This window comes from Phyllostomus discolor, chromosome 6 (genome assembly GCF_004126475.2).
Source record: "Phyllostomus discolor isolate MPI-MPIP mPhyDis1 chromosome 6, mPhyDis1.pri.v3, whole genome shotgun sequence".
In the NCBI taxonomy this organism is placed as follows: domain Eukaryota; kingdom Metazoa; phylum Chordata; class Mammalia; order Chiroptera; family Phyllostomidae; genus Phyllostomus; species Phyllostomus discolor.
Genome location: NC_040908.2, coordinates 20778131 through 20794244, shown reverse-complemented (window position 1 = coordinate 20794244; position 16114 = coordinate 20778131).

Genomic DNA, 16114 nt, shown 5'->3' with positions numbered 1-16114 from the left:
TGAGATAAAGGGATATTTGTATTCTTAATATACATCATGGTCTACTTTCAAGGCTACTCAAAATAATTGTTCCTACATTGTTACTGGTAAGCATATGGCATATCTGGGAGTTGGTTCCAAGAATGAATACCAAGAATATTTACAGGCTGGCTGACTGAAGTCAAACCTTTTTTCTGTTGAGGTAGATGATTAAGGAACTGAGGGTGATATATTTGGATACTGCCTCTGGGCATTTGGAGGGTTTCTTCTTCCTGTCTGAAAGTTCCATGTAAACAGCTTAAAATTAGGGGATTAGAGATTCATTGATACAACCTTGTCCAGGAAGTGGAATTTTATTTTTCTTCTCTTGTAGGCTGGACTTAGTGAAATGCTTCAAAAAAACCCAGAATATTTAAAGGAAAAAAACAGTAACTTTTCTGTGGAGGAATGTGGCAGATACCACTTTCACCAAATGATCAAGGTGTCAACCTCACCAATAATGTCATCATGATGTCGTGTGCTCCTGATGCAATGTGATGAGAAGGGCGTGCCACCCCTGCAGCACTGTTCTCCATAACCCATTATTCCAGTTTTGTCCAGAGAAAACTTCTGATAAACCCCAACAGAGAAATTTTTTACAAAATACCTGACCAGTAAGTACACCTCAAAAGTGTCCGAGTTGTGAAAGATGAGGAAGGACTGAGGAACTGTCACAAACTGGGGGAGATGAAGGAGACACAATAACTAAATGTGATATAGAAACCTGGATTGGGGTCTGGAACAGAAAAAATGACATTACTGAATAAACTGGAGATATTCGAATAAAAACTACGGCTTATTTATTAGTATCATGCTGCTATTAATCCTTTAATCTTGATAAATATACTGTGGATATGTAAAATATCAATGGGAATCTCCATGAATGTGAAATGCACATGGAAACTGTGAAATTTTTGAAGTTCTTCTCTAAGTCTTAAATTATTTCAGGATTGATTGCTTAAAAAAACCTAAATATAAAATTAAACGTGAAATAATTAGCCTGAGAAAGAAAACAAAGTCAACAATGACAGAGACAGAACATCAAGGGTAGAAAAGACATTTTAAATCATCACAATTTACCAACTCATTTGAAAGAGGAAATAAAGGCTTGGAGAAGCACGTCAAAGAGCCAAATATTTCAGAGGAAAAAACAGCCCCTGCCTCAGTATAATGGGTTTATTACTCTTAATCTAACACTCTTGTCCTAGATTATTCCTGGGATGTCTGTGTGGAGGGGAGAGAATTCTGGCATATGTGTAGCAATAACACAATAAACTTAATGTGGCACATACTAGGACTATTAATCTTAATTTTTCTGGTATAATTCCTAGTCCATTATTAACAACCTCCCATACACTAGACACACAAACGCACACAATCCTACCCTACCCTCACATCATGCTCTGCACAGTCCTACAAGATAAACTTTACTCTCCCTGGTTTCTGTGTGAGCAGAGTGAGACTCAGATAAACCAAGTGACCTGCCAAGGGTTCATGGACAAGAACTGGGAGAGCTGGATTGAAACCTCCTTCTGTCTAATACCAAAGCTCAAGCCCTTTCATTATATCTGGGTGCCTCTTGCCCCGAGAAGAGGAGTGGGCAAGGCCCCAGGAAAGATGAGTGAGGGAATTTCTAGAAGCAGGAAGCTGGGTGAGTGGCAAGGGGGGTTTACTGTGAAATATTTCTCAGGGTACCAGAATTGTAATTTATGTCCCTACATTTCTGAAAAGCTGCAGTTTATAAGTGAGTGAGTGAGTCTGAGGCAAAACGGGCCAAATATCTGTAGTTTTAGGGGCTCTCCTTTGGAAAAAGGATTCAAATGATTTACTTTATCTCCTTGATTAGCTTTTCGTGTGGTCAAAATATTTAGTTAATCTGGTGCGAGTGGTACTCTGTCTTGCTTCAACCCTGAAGGTAGGTTATAATAACATTGACCATTGACCACACCCTTCCTTTGTCCCTAGTGCTGTAATATATTACATCTATTATTTCTATTTCACACCACAGCTTTGGAAGGAAAGTATTCATTTTACAAAAGAGAACACTGAGGAGTTTTTACTAAAGCTTCCCTCACCTGTGCCAAAAAGAAAACTACTGCAATTATGTGAAGCAGTAAGTATAAAAACATGTTTACATGGAACAGCAGTGACAAAGCAGATATGTCTCTCCTAATAGATTTCTGTCACCAATCCATTTCATACACTTGTAAGTTATGGCATAACAAAATGTCTATTAAGTTTCAACAACTTATTTAATTGCTAGAAACTCAGTAGAAATGGACCACAATTCAAATTGTGGAATTCTTCACCTTTCCACTTCTCACACATTCTTCTGTTGATATCGGATTGTGGTTTCCTGGTTCTCTTAGCGTTTCTGGGAGACCATCCTGAACCACCTGGATGGTTGCTGCTAAGATGAAGAGTCCTCACAGAATGACATTGAGGAAACACCTTCCCACTTCATGGTGAAGTCCCTGACAGCATCCAGCTGGACTCAAGTCTTTGGCTCATCAGCAATGAGTATGGCCTTTAAGATGTTACCATTCACTTCTCCTCACCAATCAGAACTCCATCAGTTATCAGTAGAACTGAATGGAGACCAGAGATGATTTCCAAATATTCCTTACCAGGCCTATGTTGCTGAAAGGAGCTCCAGACCCAGAACTTTCATTAATTCATGCATATCGACAGATGCTTCTTTTCCTGATAGTGTATTAGTTGACAGGGTTTTCCGTATGATTATTTTTATTATTGTTTTGCATAATGCTTTTTATAATCATATGAATATCACTGTTCTGTACCATAAGGAAGTAATAGAGGAAACTTCTGCCAGTCAAGTGTTAAATAGAAATGAAATGATCTATTCTAATGAAATGCAGACTGTTATTTTCTTTTGCCTCCAGTTGAGTGTTCAGCTTGAGTTAATTTCTTGTTGACACCGGCAGATGTAGTATCTTGAGTACTTGATTGGCACAACTGTGGAAGGGAGCAAACCAAATGAGAGAAATTAAACAAGGCATAACCAAGTAGACTGTTTCAGGTGCTTTAACGACACTGTCTAATATGAGTAAGTTGGAATCAAGCTCTGAACAGTAGTGAGACCTTGTCTATTCTATTTCTTTAGAATTATTTAGCAAAAACACAAGCTATAGCAAAGAAAAAGGTAATGGCTTTCTCCTATTTAGTGACCAACATTATTTTCCATTCTCCACCATGTAGCTTATGCTTATAAATATTAAAAATTTTGTGTAATCATCCATGTTGTCACAAGGAGTAGGAGGTCCTTCTTTCTTTCTGCTGTGCAGTATTCCATTGTGTAAATGTACTACAGTTTTTTGATCCATTTATTTAATGATGGGCACTTAACACTGTTTCCAGCACTTGTTGGCATGCAATAGCATGAATGGAAGGGAAAATATAATGCTAAGTGAAATAAGCCAGTTGGTGAAAGACAAATACCATATGATCTCATTTATAAGAGGAATCTAATGAACAAAATAAACTCATGAACAAAATAGAACTACAGGCAGAAAAACATGGAACAGACTGAAAATGAACAGAGGGGAGGGGGAACGGGATAGAGGAAGGGACTAGACAAAGAACATGTACGAATGACCCAAGGACGTGGACAACAGTGTGGGAATTGACTGTGGCAGCAGCGGCTGGGTGGGGCAGGGAAAAGCAATGAGGGGGAAATTGGGGCAGCTGTAATAGAATAACAATAAAAATGATTTAATTTTAAAATGTAAAAAATTGCATAATCAGGTATAATAAAAATGCTTATTTGATTTCTACAGAGTACCTACCAATATCATTCTAAGAGTTAGGGAAATGGTCTAGAAGCAGTTTCTGCCTTCTTTAGGAGCAAGAAACTGATAAACAGAGATGTTATATATCAATAGAAGTTCATACAAACTATAGAAAAAGGAGTAATTAGCCAGAAAGCCTGGAATTTGAAGATTGGGTAGGATTTCACCTTGAAGAAGGTCACTTTCAGTATAAGTATACTCATATGCAAAAAAAAAAAAAACAAAAACAGTATATGTGGTGACATAATGGTGAACTAACACAGGGTATGTTCAGGGAACTCTGAAGAGTTTTTTCTAATTGCTACAGGGTCAAGGGCCAGAGGTAGAGATGTGGTGGGAACTGTTGCTGGAGAATTCATTAAGTACTCAGGAGCATGTAAGGCACTATGCAGGATGCAGAAAACTTCCTAGATTTTTGCTGGCTTTAAAAAATTTATGATCAAACTGAGAATACAAACCAACATACGTGAAGCAATTAAAATACAATTCAGAAGTCAGTGATGTTTTGTTGACTCTAAAGGCAGTTGGAATTCAAAGAAGGTACAGAAATCAATAGTCTCAAATAATCAAAGACTTAAAGATTTGGTTTGTACTGCCCCTTGACAAATGAGAAGGCTTAGCTCAAGTTCTTATCCAACCAGTACTGCCCCCTAGCGGACATTTGGAAATGTGTAGGTTTATTTTTCAATGTTGCAGTGGGGAAGACGGAAAGTCACTACTTTAGACCAGGAATGCTAAATGCCTTGCAATCACAGAAGAGACTTCTCAGTGAAGAACTGTCCCTCTCTAAACTAGTAATGCCCCCGTTCCAAAGCACTGATTAGATAAAGAGGGCAGAGAGGTTACATTATAGATGGTGAGACCAAAACAATTATAAGACTTATACATCACTATTAACAAGATTGAATTAGATAACTCAGAAAAGATTCTATTCTACTTTTTAAATTTACTAACTTTCAAAAATTTATTTCAGAAAATACATTATTAGTGATGCAAGGAGATTTGACTTTGGGTGGTAAACACACAATGCAATGTACAGATAATGTATCATAGAACTGTACACTGGAAACCTGTATAATTATATTAGCCAATGTCACCCCAATAAATAAATTTAAAAAACATGATTAAATAGTATTTTTTTTCACAGGATTTCTACCTCAAGTGTGATTAGGGGTTAGACAAAAAGCATAAATAGGTAAGTGGGTGATTTAACCAGCACCACCTGCCTCCCTGTCCCAATGCTGCAAGGTTATTTGAGATGAATGGTGGCTCAGCATCGTGGCTGTGTATTCCATCACCAAGCAGCACATCCCCATCCTCTCGCTTCTGACTAACTACGGTGGGTTGAATCCAACTGTCTTGGCTCCAACTGCTCGTGTCACTCTTTTTACATTATTACAGCTTCTGCCTGCTTTTGGCTTCTGTTTGCTTCCCTCCCTCAGTTTCTTTCCCTATCGCTAACTGCCCTATCTCTACATCTGACTTTCCAACTCCCCAAGATTTGATACTAAATGAGTTTGTTCCATAGCTTCTTCTCTGATGGGCAAAACCTTAGTCCACCTTGTGGGTCATTGGTTGACTTGTAGGTTGCTTGTGCTATAGCCTTGAGGTAGGTCATCTTTCTGTTAGTTGTGGACAGAATGGGGTGGCCATAACCCCAGATCCATGCAACAGGAATTGGGCCAAAGCCTCAACAATTAATGCAGTGACTTTTCATCAATGACTCTGGTTAGGCTGAAATAAGCAGGTTTAATTAAAGTGGAACTGCAGGATCTGCTAGTCACAGTAGCAGTAAAAAAGATAAATCAAAGGCCAACTTTGATGAGCACACAGTGTGGAATAAACTGCTCACCCTCACACTTGTATGTGTAAATTGTAGTCACTTTCAAATTCAGGTGGCATTCCTTTCAAATATAAATGTCACGAGTTTACTGTCATTTCAAAACCACCACCAACAAAACTTTATTCATAGATTTCTGCCAGCATTAAATTATCATGCAGGCTTCCTTATTTCCAACCGTAACATTAGAGATTTTATAGGGAATGCAGAACTAATTGTTAAGGGAACTGGATCATGACTGTGAATTGCAAATATCCTAGGCTCCACTTGCTGGAATGCCCAGAGTCAAGATTGATGGAGAGAAATATCTTAATAACCGTACAAAACAAAATTTGTAACCTGATGATCTGTCAAACAAATTGGGCTGAGAAATACTTTTCATGTTGATGAGCACTGTCTACTTTTAGCATTTGAACTAGAATGTGTATAATAAGGCATGTGAAGTAGAGATTTTAACAGTGTTCACAGACCCAGAAGGGCCTAGCAAGAGAAGCCACAGGAAAGTACCGACTCACAGGAGATGACGTGTAAGTATAACACAAAAAAAGTGCAGGTGAGGAGGTCAGGTGGGCAAAGTTTTCTTTGGCTTATAATTTTCAATTCTCACACTTCACTTCTTTGAAGGTGGTCATGCTCACCAGCCACTATGTGACACCTATAGTCATATGGCTGTCTCTTTCACCCACATGTAGGACTGGTCTAGTGGGAAAAATAAATGTGCACTTAGAAGTCTAATTAGAACACACACTGTCAGCAACACCATCCTGAAAGCCCCATTAAGCATCTTATGAATGCCCAAGAGCACCCCTGCCCATGTTTGGAGTGACACATTTTGGCTCAGCTGGTGACAATTAGGATCAGACCCCAGGACACTGGAGAATATGCGCTGCATCCCATATGGCCTGGTGTGTAGGTAGATTGTTCCCTGGGTGTCTGACACTCAATGAAAAAAACTCTGGGTAAGAATTAGATGAAAATGATGGAGAATGCAAATTAGCACACTATAGATGAATCTGCATCATGTATGGCTGCATTATGGATTCGATTCAACTGTCAGATGGTTATGTATTATTCATGATCAAATTCAGGGTAAAGCTACCAGATGGCAAAGGCATATTCATGGTCAGATCATAGTTGTTAGATTAATTATAAATCTACATAAGAATTGGATAATAATAATTTAGGCTACTCTCAAAAGGATACTCTGTAGGTCATCTAATCAAAAATGTTTTCAAAATAAGGTGCATAAGTTATTACACGACATTAAATATTTTATGTTGCCATAAGTTATTTTGCAAAAAGACTATCTAGTAACATGAAAAAAATTCAGATTTCACTAACCTGTGGCTTTGATCTTAATGTTTGGCAGAGCTGGTTGTAACAGTGCCATCTCTTTAAAGAACTGCAAATGATTTACATTAACCAGAATGTCAAGGGACCAGCAAAACTCTGTTAGACAATAAAAATGATTATGTCTATATAGCCATAACTCATCATGTACAAAAAGGCTCTCTGAACCCAGGTTCTAATTAAATGTCATCAGCATCCCTGTGGTCTGGACATTTTCTGATTGCCCCTCTGAATCTCCTCTCTACCCTTCCCCACCCTGCATTGTACTTGGTGAGGCTGGCCCGTAAGACTCTCACCAGTGAACCCTGTTGTTTTCTGGATTTCAGCTGGCTGGCTGTTGAGGAGCATCAGTGGGAAACTGGTAGGGGAGAGCAAAAATTCTGTTGGATTTCTTCCCATGGGGTGGGATTTCCTTAGCTGGCTGCCTCTACCACAAAGGCTACCACTCTTGTTAGGTGACCCTCTCCACCTGCCTTTCTTTTTGGATTCTGGAAACTTTATGAATGGTTGTGGTTTTCTGCTATTACCAGCCATGGGGTTGTACTACATTATCCTTTGTGGTTTCCTCACACCCTACCCACATCTTTGTAAATAGTCCTTTTATTCAGTTCTCCTTAAATTCCCACTTTGAATGTTTCAGCTGATTTCTGCTGGGGTCCAGACTGAAATATACCCCAAACACAGAATCAGGGAATCAAAGAATATTTTAGCTGCCATGGAACATAGACTTGATCTATTCAATTCTTCTCACTTTACTGATGAGGAAACAGGCAGAGAGACGTTACGAGATTTGTCCAAAGTCACTAGCCACTACACGACAGATTAGGGACCAGAACTCAGATCTCTGAATCTCTTTGGTGCAACAGGATCTTCTGCAGAAGGTCTTTGGCACAACAGAAGTTGTTCATTGATGGTGTCCACCCAGGACAATTAGCCCCCGGGGGCTCAACCAGTAGACAAATGTTCTACACACAGAAGCTTCTTTCTGGTCAGGAGGTTATCAGCAGCTCCAGGAAGAAAATCAGTAAGGAGGCTAGTGATATTGAAAATCCAGAGATCAATACAGAATTTGGGGGGATAGTTTTCAAAGATCCTAGCTAAACTTGCCTTCCAGAATGTTGCTTTGGTCTATAGGGAGGACAAAGGTAGAAATTCATGAAGTGGGGCCTTTATCTTTCAGTGTGTAGGTATTCTCTGCAGAGGGGATGAGCAGGGGGATGGTTGCAATCAGGGGAGGCAGGTGTCACTACACAGGCACAAGAGATCAAAGTCATAGTGCCATGAACTGAATGCCTACATTCCAGAAATTGCACTGAGGGTCCTTCCTTATTTTATATAATCCTAACCATAACCCTCATTTCAAAGATGAGAATATTTAAGCAAAAGGTGTTATACCTTTAGTGACTGGGAAGCAAGCCCCAGAGAAGACCTGGAGTTCAATATACACTGAAAACACAGTCGCTGTGGCAACAAAGATCATAAAATATCACTGAGTCAGATGCTGGGGATGAATGAGAAGTGAAAATCAAGAATGAAGCCCTAGGAACTAGAAACACCACGCTGTCTGTACCCGTGGGCTGTGGCGTAAGAGAGTGTAGAGGTGACTAGAATATAGATGGGAAAATGTTGTGATGTGGAAGGACAGGGTACCTGCCGCAGGGGCACAGAAAAGGAGGGGCAGGTGGCACAGGCAGGGGAGGGAATGGGGCAAAGCGGCTTTCACGGAAGAAGTGACACCTGAGTTAAGAACTGAAGGATGAAAAGGAGTTGGTAGATGAGGCAGAAGGGAAAGTGTTTCAGGTGGATTGAACAGCATGTTCAAAGACCTGCTGTTAAGAGAACTCCTGGCAAATAAATTCACTGGAGTTGGTCGGAGAGGTCAGAGGGAGGTGGAAGTGGAAGTGGGTGAAGCTAAAATGCAATGTCAAGGACAGTGAAAGTCGAGCCTGTAGGTCATGTTACAAAATTCAGATATTTCCCTCTGAGAGGATTAGACACTGGAGGTTTTGAATAGGGAGCTCACAAGACCAGATTTGCAGGGGTCACCGATCCTTGGACAGAGATCACTCTCTGCTCAGGTTTTCTTGCGTGAGTGAAAAGACCGCACTTTGTTTAGGGTAGGTCTATAATGCAGCCAGCGTGAGGCTGAGCTTGCAGGGACCCATGGGTGTTAATTATCCTTCACTGGGAACTGGGTCTCTCCAGGGATCCCAGCAGTTCTGAGTCACTGAGAGTGTTTTGCTGTGTTTGCCGGTCTATTACCTGGCACTCTCTGCCTCACGCCAAGAATTTGTATTTACTTTTTCATCTGGCTGCCTTTGTAGTTTTGTGCTGTTTTAAAGGAGAATGCAAGACAGTGTTCAACAGAGGTGTTAATCATTTTCATAGTGTGATAGGACGATAAGTTGTTGCCATCTCTTTTTAACTAATCTCTGAGTTTTGTGTGTTTTTCCATTTCCAATTCAATACACTCCAGCCTGAGCTGGGACATTGGCTGCCATGGGTGGATTTGGAAAACTTGACCTTGAATTTGGATCTGGCCATGTGATACAATCAGAGCTTGCTGAACTTTGGGAGTCGCAGCATTCATAGGAGAGAAATCCCAGGCAGGAAGAAGGCAGAAAGGATGTTCCTTTGTAAAATGTGAATGGATAGAGCACTCAGACATTTGTTGTATCTATATGTGTCTCAAACTGTCCAGACAAGTTCCTTAAAATATGCTTACTAAACAAAAGAGGGAGGTAGCTGGGTATTCTTTATAAGTGAAACAAAATGTTCATGAAATAATATCTACCCTTACATGTGCATTTCCTTTCTCCTTTTTTCTGTCCTCCTCTTCTCTTCCATTACACTCTGTTTTACAAGAAAATGCTGGTTACAAACCACTAAATTGATTTCAGAACTCACTAATGATTGGGTTATAACCTATATTTTTAGAAACACTATTATAGAGGATTTAACCAAAAATGTATTTTTTTCCTGGCTATGGCAAAAAACTAATCCAACCTGAACCATGGAGTTACTAAATCCTACCTAATTGCTTGGGGTATCTTACAATTTTCACAGAGACTCTTGCCTCCTTGGAAGGGCAAGAGTATCATTTTTTTCAAAAAGCCATATCTTTAGTGGCTGTGAGATGGTAATCTCTTGAATCCCTCTGTATTTGGGAGGATGTTGAGTAGTTGTTTGGGAGCTATGTAATGGTTCCTTCCCACGAGAAATCTATTTTCAGTGCAAACTCGAATCAGAGAGCTATTCCTCTAAAACAAGTAATATGGCAAATGCGCTGCGGATCACCAACTCCAGAGCAGCTGACTAGAATCCGGAGTGGTGAGGTCAGAGAGGGAAAAGCTCCAGGGCGCACAGCAGAAGGCACCATTCCTGTGTTCGAAAGTAAATGGAATCGTGGATTTCTCAGATTCTACTGAAAGGAGCAAGTCCACTTAGCATTATTGTTAATTATATCTTTGTCTGGAAAAGAAGCGAATGAGTATTACGCTTGAGAAGTTTTCATGAGCTATGATGGAGGTATGAAAATCTTTTCAGTCCCAGCTGGTATGGATGGAATAAAACCACGGAAACGATGGGTTCCCTGGAAGGGGTCAGAACACTAAAGGTAAGAAGATAAATCTAGATGGAACAGACTAGACTGAAGACATCCCCTCTCAGTCTCCTGGGCTAAGAGGTTCCTCTAATATCTTAGTGAGAAGAGAATTAGAAATCAATGTCTGAACCTCAGCATGGGTGTTTGCAAATGCACCTCAAATGAGCAGGCAATATTACACAGTTCTCTGTCTGCTCTGTGGGCTCAGCCATTCATGTGGCCTTTGTAAGTCCTAAGTCTATGACCCAAATAAAAACTGATAATCTTTTCTCAACTGGTTCCATCCTGGAGTACATATCACCAATGAGGGTAGTTTTTGCCTTATGTTCAGCAAACAGAACTTTTTAAAAACTATTTTCCTTCCTGCATATTTGTGCCAGCCCCACCCATTCATATGTTGAAACCTTAACCCCTGAAGTTGATGTATTAGTAGGTGGAGCCTTTGGGAGGTGCTTAAGTCACCCTCATCAGTGGTACCAGTGCTCTTTATAAGAGACTCTGGAGAGACTGATCCCTAGTCCCTTCTGCCGTGGACCAGGAGAGGGGCACTCACCTGATCATGGTGGCACCCTCATCTTGGGCTTCCAAACTCTAGAACTGTGAGCAAGAAAGTTCTGTGTTTTTTTTTTTATGCTACTCAGTCTGTATTATTTTGTTATAGCAGCCCAGACACACTAACATACTTTCCTTAGAACCTGAGTTATTGGAGGTTTTCAGCAACAATGTGCAGGAGAGCCACTCATGCATTTACGGTCTCCGTTCTTGTTCTCTGCCACACTGTGGAGCAGGCTGCCCGTGTTTGCCATATCCTCTTGCTCTCTTTCTACCGGAACCTCTTCCCTTTCACTCTCACCTTCCTCAGGAACCCAGTTCTGGATGAAGTTTCCCTACGTGTTACCCTTTGACCTCTCTTTTCCTCCTGAAACGTACCTACAGTGTTTCGTGTTGCAGTGTTTCAGAAATAGGAGTAATGTTCAAAGGAGTTTTGCTAAAATGTTAATGCATTAAGGAGGATACCTCTTCAGAAAAACATTTCCACTTAACTGAGGCCTTCTATGCCCTAACCCAACGGTTAGATGCAATTAGTCCAACTCTTTCATTTTTTAATCTAGATGAAGGGCCTAAGGCTCATAGATGTTGCTAATTTTTCCCACTTCCTCCTCAAAAGGAATATTGTACCAGCCAGATTTTTAAGTATCTTGGTCCATCATTGAGGCATTATGCTTTCCTGCAGGGGAAAAGGATAAAATTCTATAGTCTTACCACTAATCCATTAAAAGTTCTAACTTTCACAAAACTTACAATTCAGATGGGGAGTATTTCAGACATAAAAAGAGATAACATATGAAGTAATATATGTTAAATGTCCAAAAAATAAGTGGTCCATTTTGGTGAAATAAGCTTAGGTGTATAAACCTGGGTTTATTTTACAAATAACTCTTCTAGTTCAAGGGTGTAGGGAGATAGAAACAGCATCTGTCACACTCTTGCAATGAAAAAAAAAGGGAGTAAACAAATTGCAAGTTGGTGACTTTTGTTGAACCTGTCAGAAAACCTGATAGAGGGTAACCCCTGACTCAACCGACATCCAAGGAGAGAGAGGCCGCTGCAGGGAGAGACAAGACGTGAACACTGATTTCTCCGGTGCGGACACAGGGAGACACTGATGAGAAAAGTTCCCCTGTGGGGCTTAGGGAGTTGGTCAGAGTGTGATGCCCCTCCAGGCCACAGGAACTGGGTGAATCTGCAATCTCTCCAAGCTTTTTCTCCTCAAACTCCACTGAGCACTCATGGCAAAAGTTGGAGAGAGCGTTAAGAAAGTGTCTAATATGGGAGGGACACAGGAGCTACTGGAGGATGGATGCAGGATTCCATCTTGACCCCTCACCCCCAATTTTCCTATGGAATGAAAGTTTTGATCTGTAAGGGGAAAGGCAACAAATAAAGTTGTTAGCAGTAGAGTCTGAGGGGGGACCAAAAAGCCCCTGGAATTGTCTTCTGGAGGGCAGGGCCCTTGTAGCACAGGCTTCCCCCACTAGGTGAGTGTTCTAGGAACCCATGTGCACCAGTGCACCAACTGGCATTGTTGGGAGAGGCTGCGTTCAGCTTCAGTGAAATTTTTTTTAAGACTCTTTCAATGAGTTTGCCCATTTCATGATGGGCGATTTATGAGCACACCTGCCCACACTGTGCTGAGTGTTCAGCAGTTTTTGACCAAAAACAGCAGGACCCCCATGCCCCACCCTCCCTATTCACCTGCTGTCTCCTCAAGCAACTTTTTTTGTTTGTTTCCCTGGATGAGAGAAGTCCTCAAAGGGAAATGTTTTGCCCATGTAGGAGAGGTGAAACAAAAACCTGAAGAAGTACTAAAAGGCAAAAAAACTGACCAATTCAAAAACTGTGTCATGAAAAACTGTGTCAAGCCATGAAAAAAAAAATCTCAATAGGTGTATTGCTTCAAATGGAGAGTACTTTGAAGGTGACTGAAGTTTAAACAGGTAAGAATGAATACACATTTTTTATAAATAAATTCCATAGTTTTAGTCGTATGAAAACCCATTTGGTGAGAGGAAGGAAAGTAGGGATACACACTACACCCCTGGGACAGGAGCAGGGATAAGGGCTGCACTTGGCCAGGGGAGGAGCAGGGCCACTGAGACAACCATGTGCCTGAGCATCTCGGTCTGCTGGGAGAGCCTAGAAGCAATGGCACTCCAGCAACAGGGAGCACACCTAACTTGAGCACGCAGATATTGCTTTCTAAATACCATTCTTCAACAGAAGAAATCAGCATCATTTAGAAAAGTAGTTCATTCCAGGGCTGAGGCATGTAAAACAAAGGATGGTCCTAGAGCATTTTGAAGGGTCAAAAAGCAAAGAAATGGGAAAAAAAATGCTAGCTTCACATTAAAAGGGCACAAGAGTCAAATGAGCTCCTATTGGCCAAATCCATAATAATTTCAGCAACAAAATAAGTAATGATAGTATTGGATTATAACTCGTAGAATGAATATCCATTCTATGAGTCTATACTGGTATACATAAATAAATAACTGAATAAAAATACAGATGGAGAAAGGATAAATTGTCCTCATAGAAGAATTCCAAATAGTAAATATTGAAGGAAGGAGGGAAGTTGGAAAACCATCATTCGAACAAGGTAGAAATCACAGTAAAAATGGCTGTAGTCAAGATCACCTGATGGGCACTAAACACCAGCGCATGCAAGTCTGAGGAGAAACGGAGTATTTGTAGGGTCTCGAAATATCTTCCTCCAAGCATTTGTTACTTACAAAAAGAAAAATAGCAATTTTTCAGTGGGAAAATCTGGAAAAACCACCTTAATCAAGTGATCTCCAGCAATGTGCATGAATGCTAAGTATCGCTGATGGGATGATGCCCTGGGGAGAGCACCCCTCCTCGGTGGCAATATTCCAAATGGAGTGTCACCCCAGTCTGTTCCCAATGCATTTCTTAACCTCTCTAGCTACATTTTGTGTAGCATGTTACAAGCTACATGAAAATAAGCCCATCAAATGTGTTGATTTTTCTTCATGTTTAGTCTTTCTAAAAAGGAAATTTAGCAGAATGCAATCAAAGCCTTGAAAAGAAAGAAAAAAAATGTCCGCCCCAAGTGCTAACATAATACTAGTTAATGAATCTCACATGTGGCTCTGTGCTTTTTTGCTCCCAAGGTGAAAAGAGAATCACAAGCAATAAACACCAGATTTTGTGAGAGATAAAGTTTCCCATAACAATACATATTTTTGCACCACTCTGAACATGTTTTTAAAGAGAGGAAAAGGCACCTTTAATTCCTATCCTACTATATAGTTTATGTTTGAATGTTTATTCGTATTTTGTTTGAATACATATTTTATGTATCTGCAATCACAGTATAGATGTCATTTTGTATTGTTTTATTCACTTGTATTATGAACATTTTACACCTTTCTACATAGTCTTTTAATGCTTGCATAACACTCGGTCATGTGAAAATGCCATACTTCACACACACATTTCCCCATTGTTGGACATTTGGGCACTAAATATTTCTTGACACTGACTTCTGGAGGATGTTTTTATGTGGGAATCCTCAAAAGGGGACATGGAGCAAAGAAACCGTATCATTGACAGCACTTTTACACAACGCAGAAGAGAATTTCATGAGAACATTGCACATAATCACTCTCCATAAGAGGTGAAGGTATGTCCCCAAAATGTAAACCAGTGAAGTGAATTTACCAATGGTTCTGTTTGGGGCAGGAATGGTTTGTAGGTGCTATATGTCTTTATATGCCTCTCTGAGTTTAGCATGGAGCCTTTCACATAACTGAAGCTGAGTAGATGCGTGTTGATGTAAACATACTTCTATCCTTCTCATTTTTCCATTTCTGTCCCTGCCGTCACTCTGGTGGAAAGTCTACTTCTTAACTATAGTATTTCTAAGCTTTCCTATCAGAATCATACAGTAGTAAGAAACAAAGAACTTCCATTCAAGAAAGGAAATATGGAATACTCTTGGTGTTAGGGAAAAACGGGAAAGTAACACAACTCTCAAAGCTACAAACTAGGAAGAATAAAGGTATATTTAATAGAAGCAACTAGTAGTCTTCAAGAACCTGTGCTTTCTTGTTCCTACCCTCAAAATTAAATAAAAAATCAGCGAAAACAGTTCAATGTTTTCAAGTTGATTACGTAGATAATTAGAAATTATTTTGTGTGTTGGCTATGAGAAACTTCCTAAGGTCCGCCCCCACTTCCTCACAAATCTTTGTAAAGAAATCAAGCCTTTTAAAGGGCCAGGTGTCTGCTAGTTTATTTAAAGCTACCTCTTTTAACATATTGTTTTAAAGTCTGAGTTTGTCACCCTGACCAGGGGGGCTTAGTTGGTTGGGCATTGTCCAGCAAAGGGAAAGATCACCTGTTTGGTTCCCTGCCAGGGCACATACCTGGGTTGCAGGTTTGGGTCCCAGGAAGGGCGTGGGAAAGTGGCCACAGAGCGGTGTTCCTCTCTCACACCAATGTTTCTTTCCCTCTCTGTCTCCCTTCCTTCCCTCTTTCTAAAAGTAAATAAATAAAATCTGTTTTAAAAAGTCTGAGTTTATCAAGGAGTTTGTAATCTTCAATGATGTTTTCCTTTTAAATATGTTACCCACTTCCTTTCAAATATGTTACCCTTTTCCTTTCAAATGTGTCCTTTATGCTTAGAGTGCTGATTTAAAAAATTTTAACAATCTCCCATTTTTTTGGTAAGTATTTTCCCTGTTAGATTTTTTAGCCATGAAATTATACTTTTTCTTTTTTGAAATTCTTGTTTTTGTAAGTCCTGGTCTTTTTGGAAGACCTGTAACCTGATTCAACTTTTACATATTTTCATATAACAGATTCCAAGATTATTCAATGTCTTGAGTGTTCTGTATGCTATATATCTGGTAGAAAGCTGACCTCTTTGCCCTTGCACTTTTGGTGAGTGTGTGAGTTACTGCATTT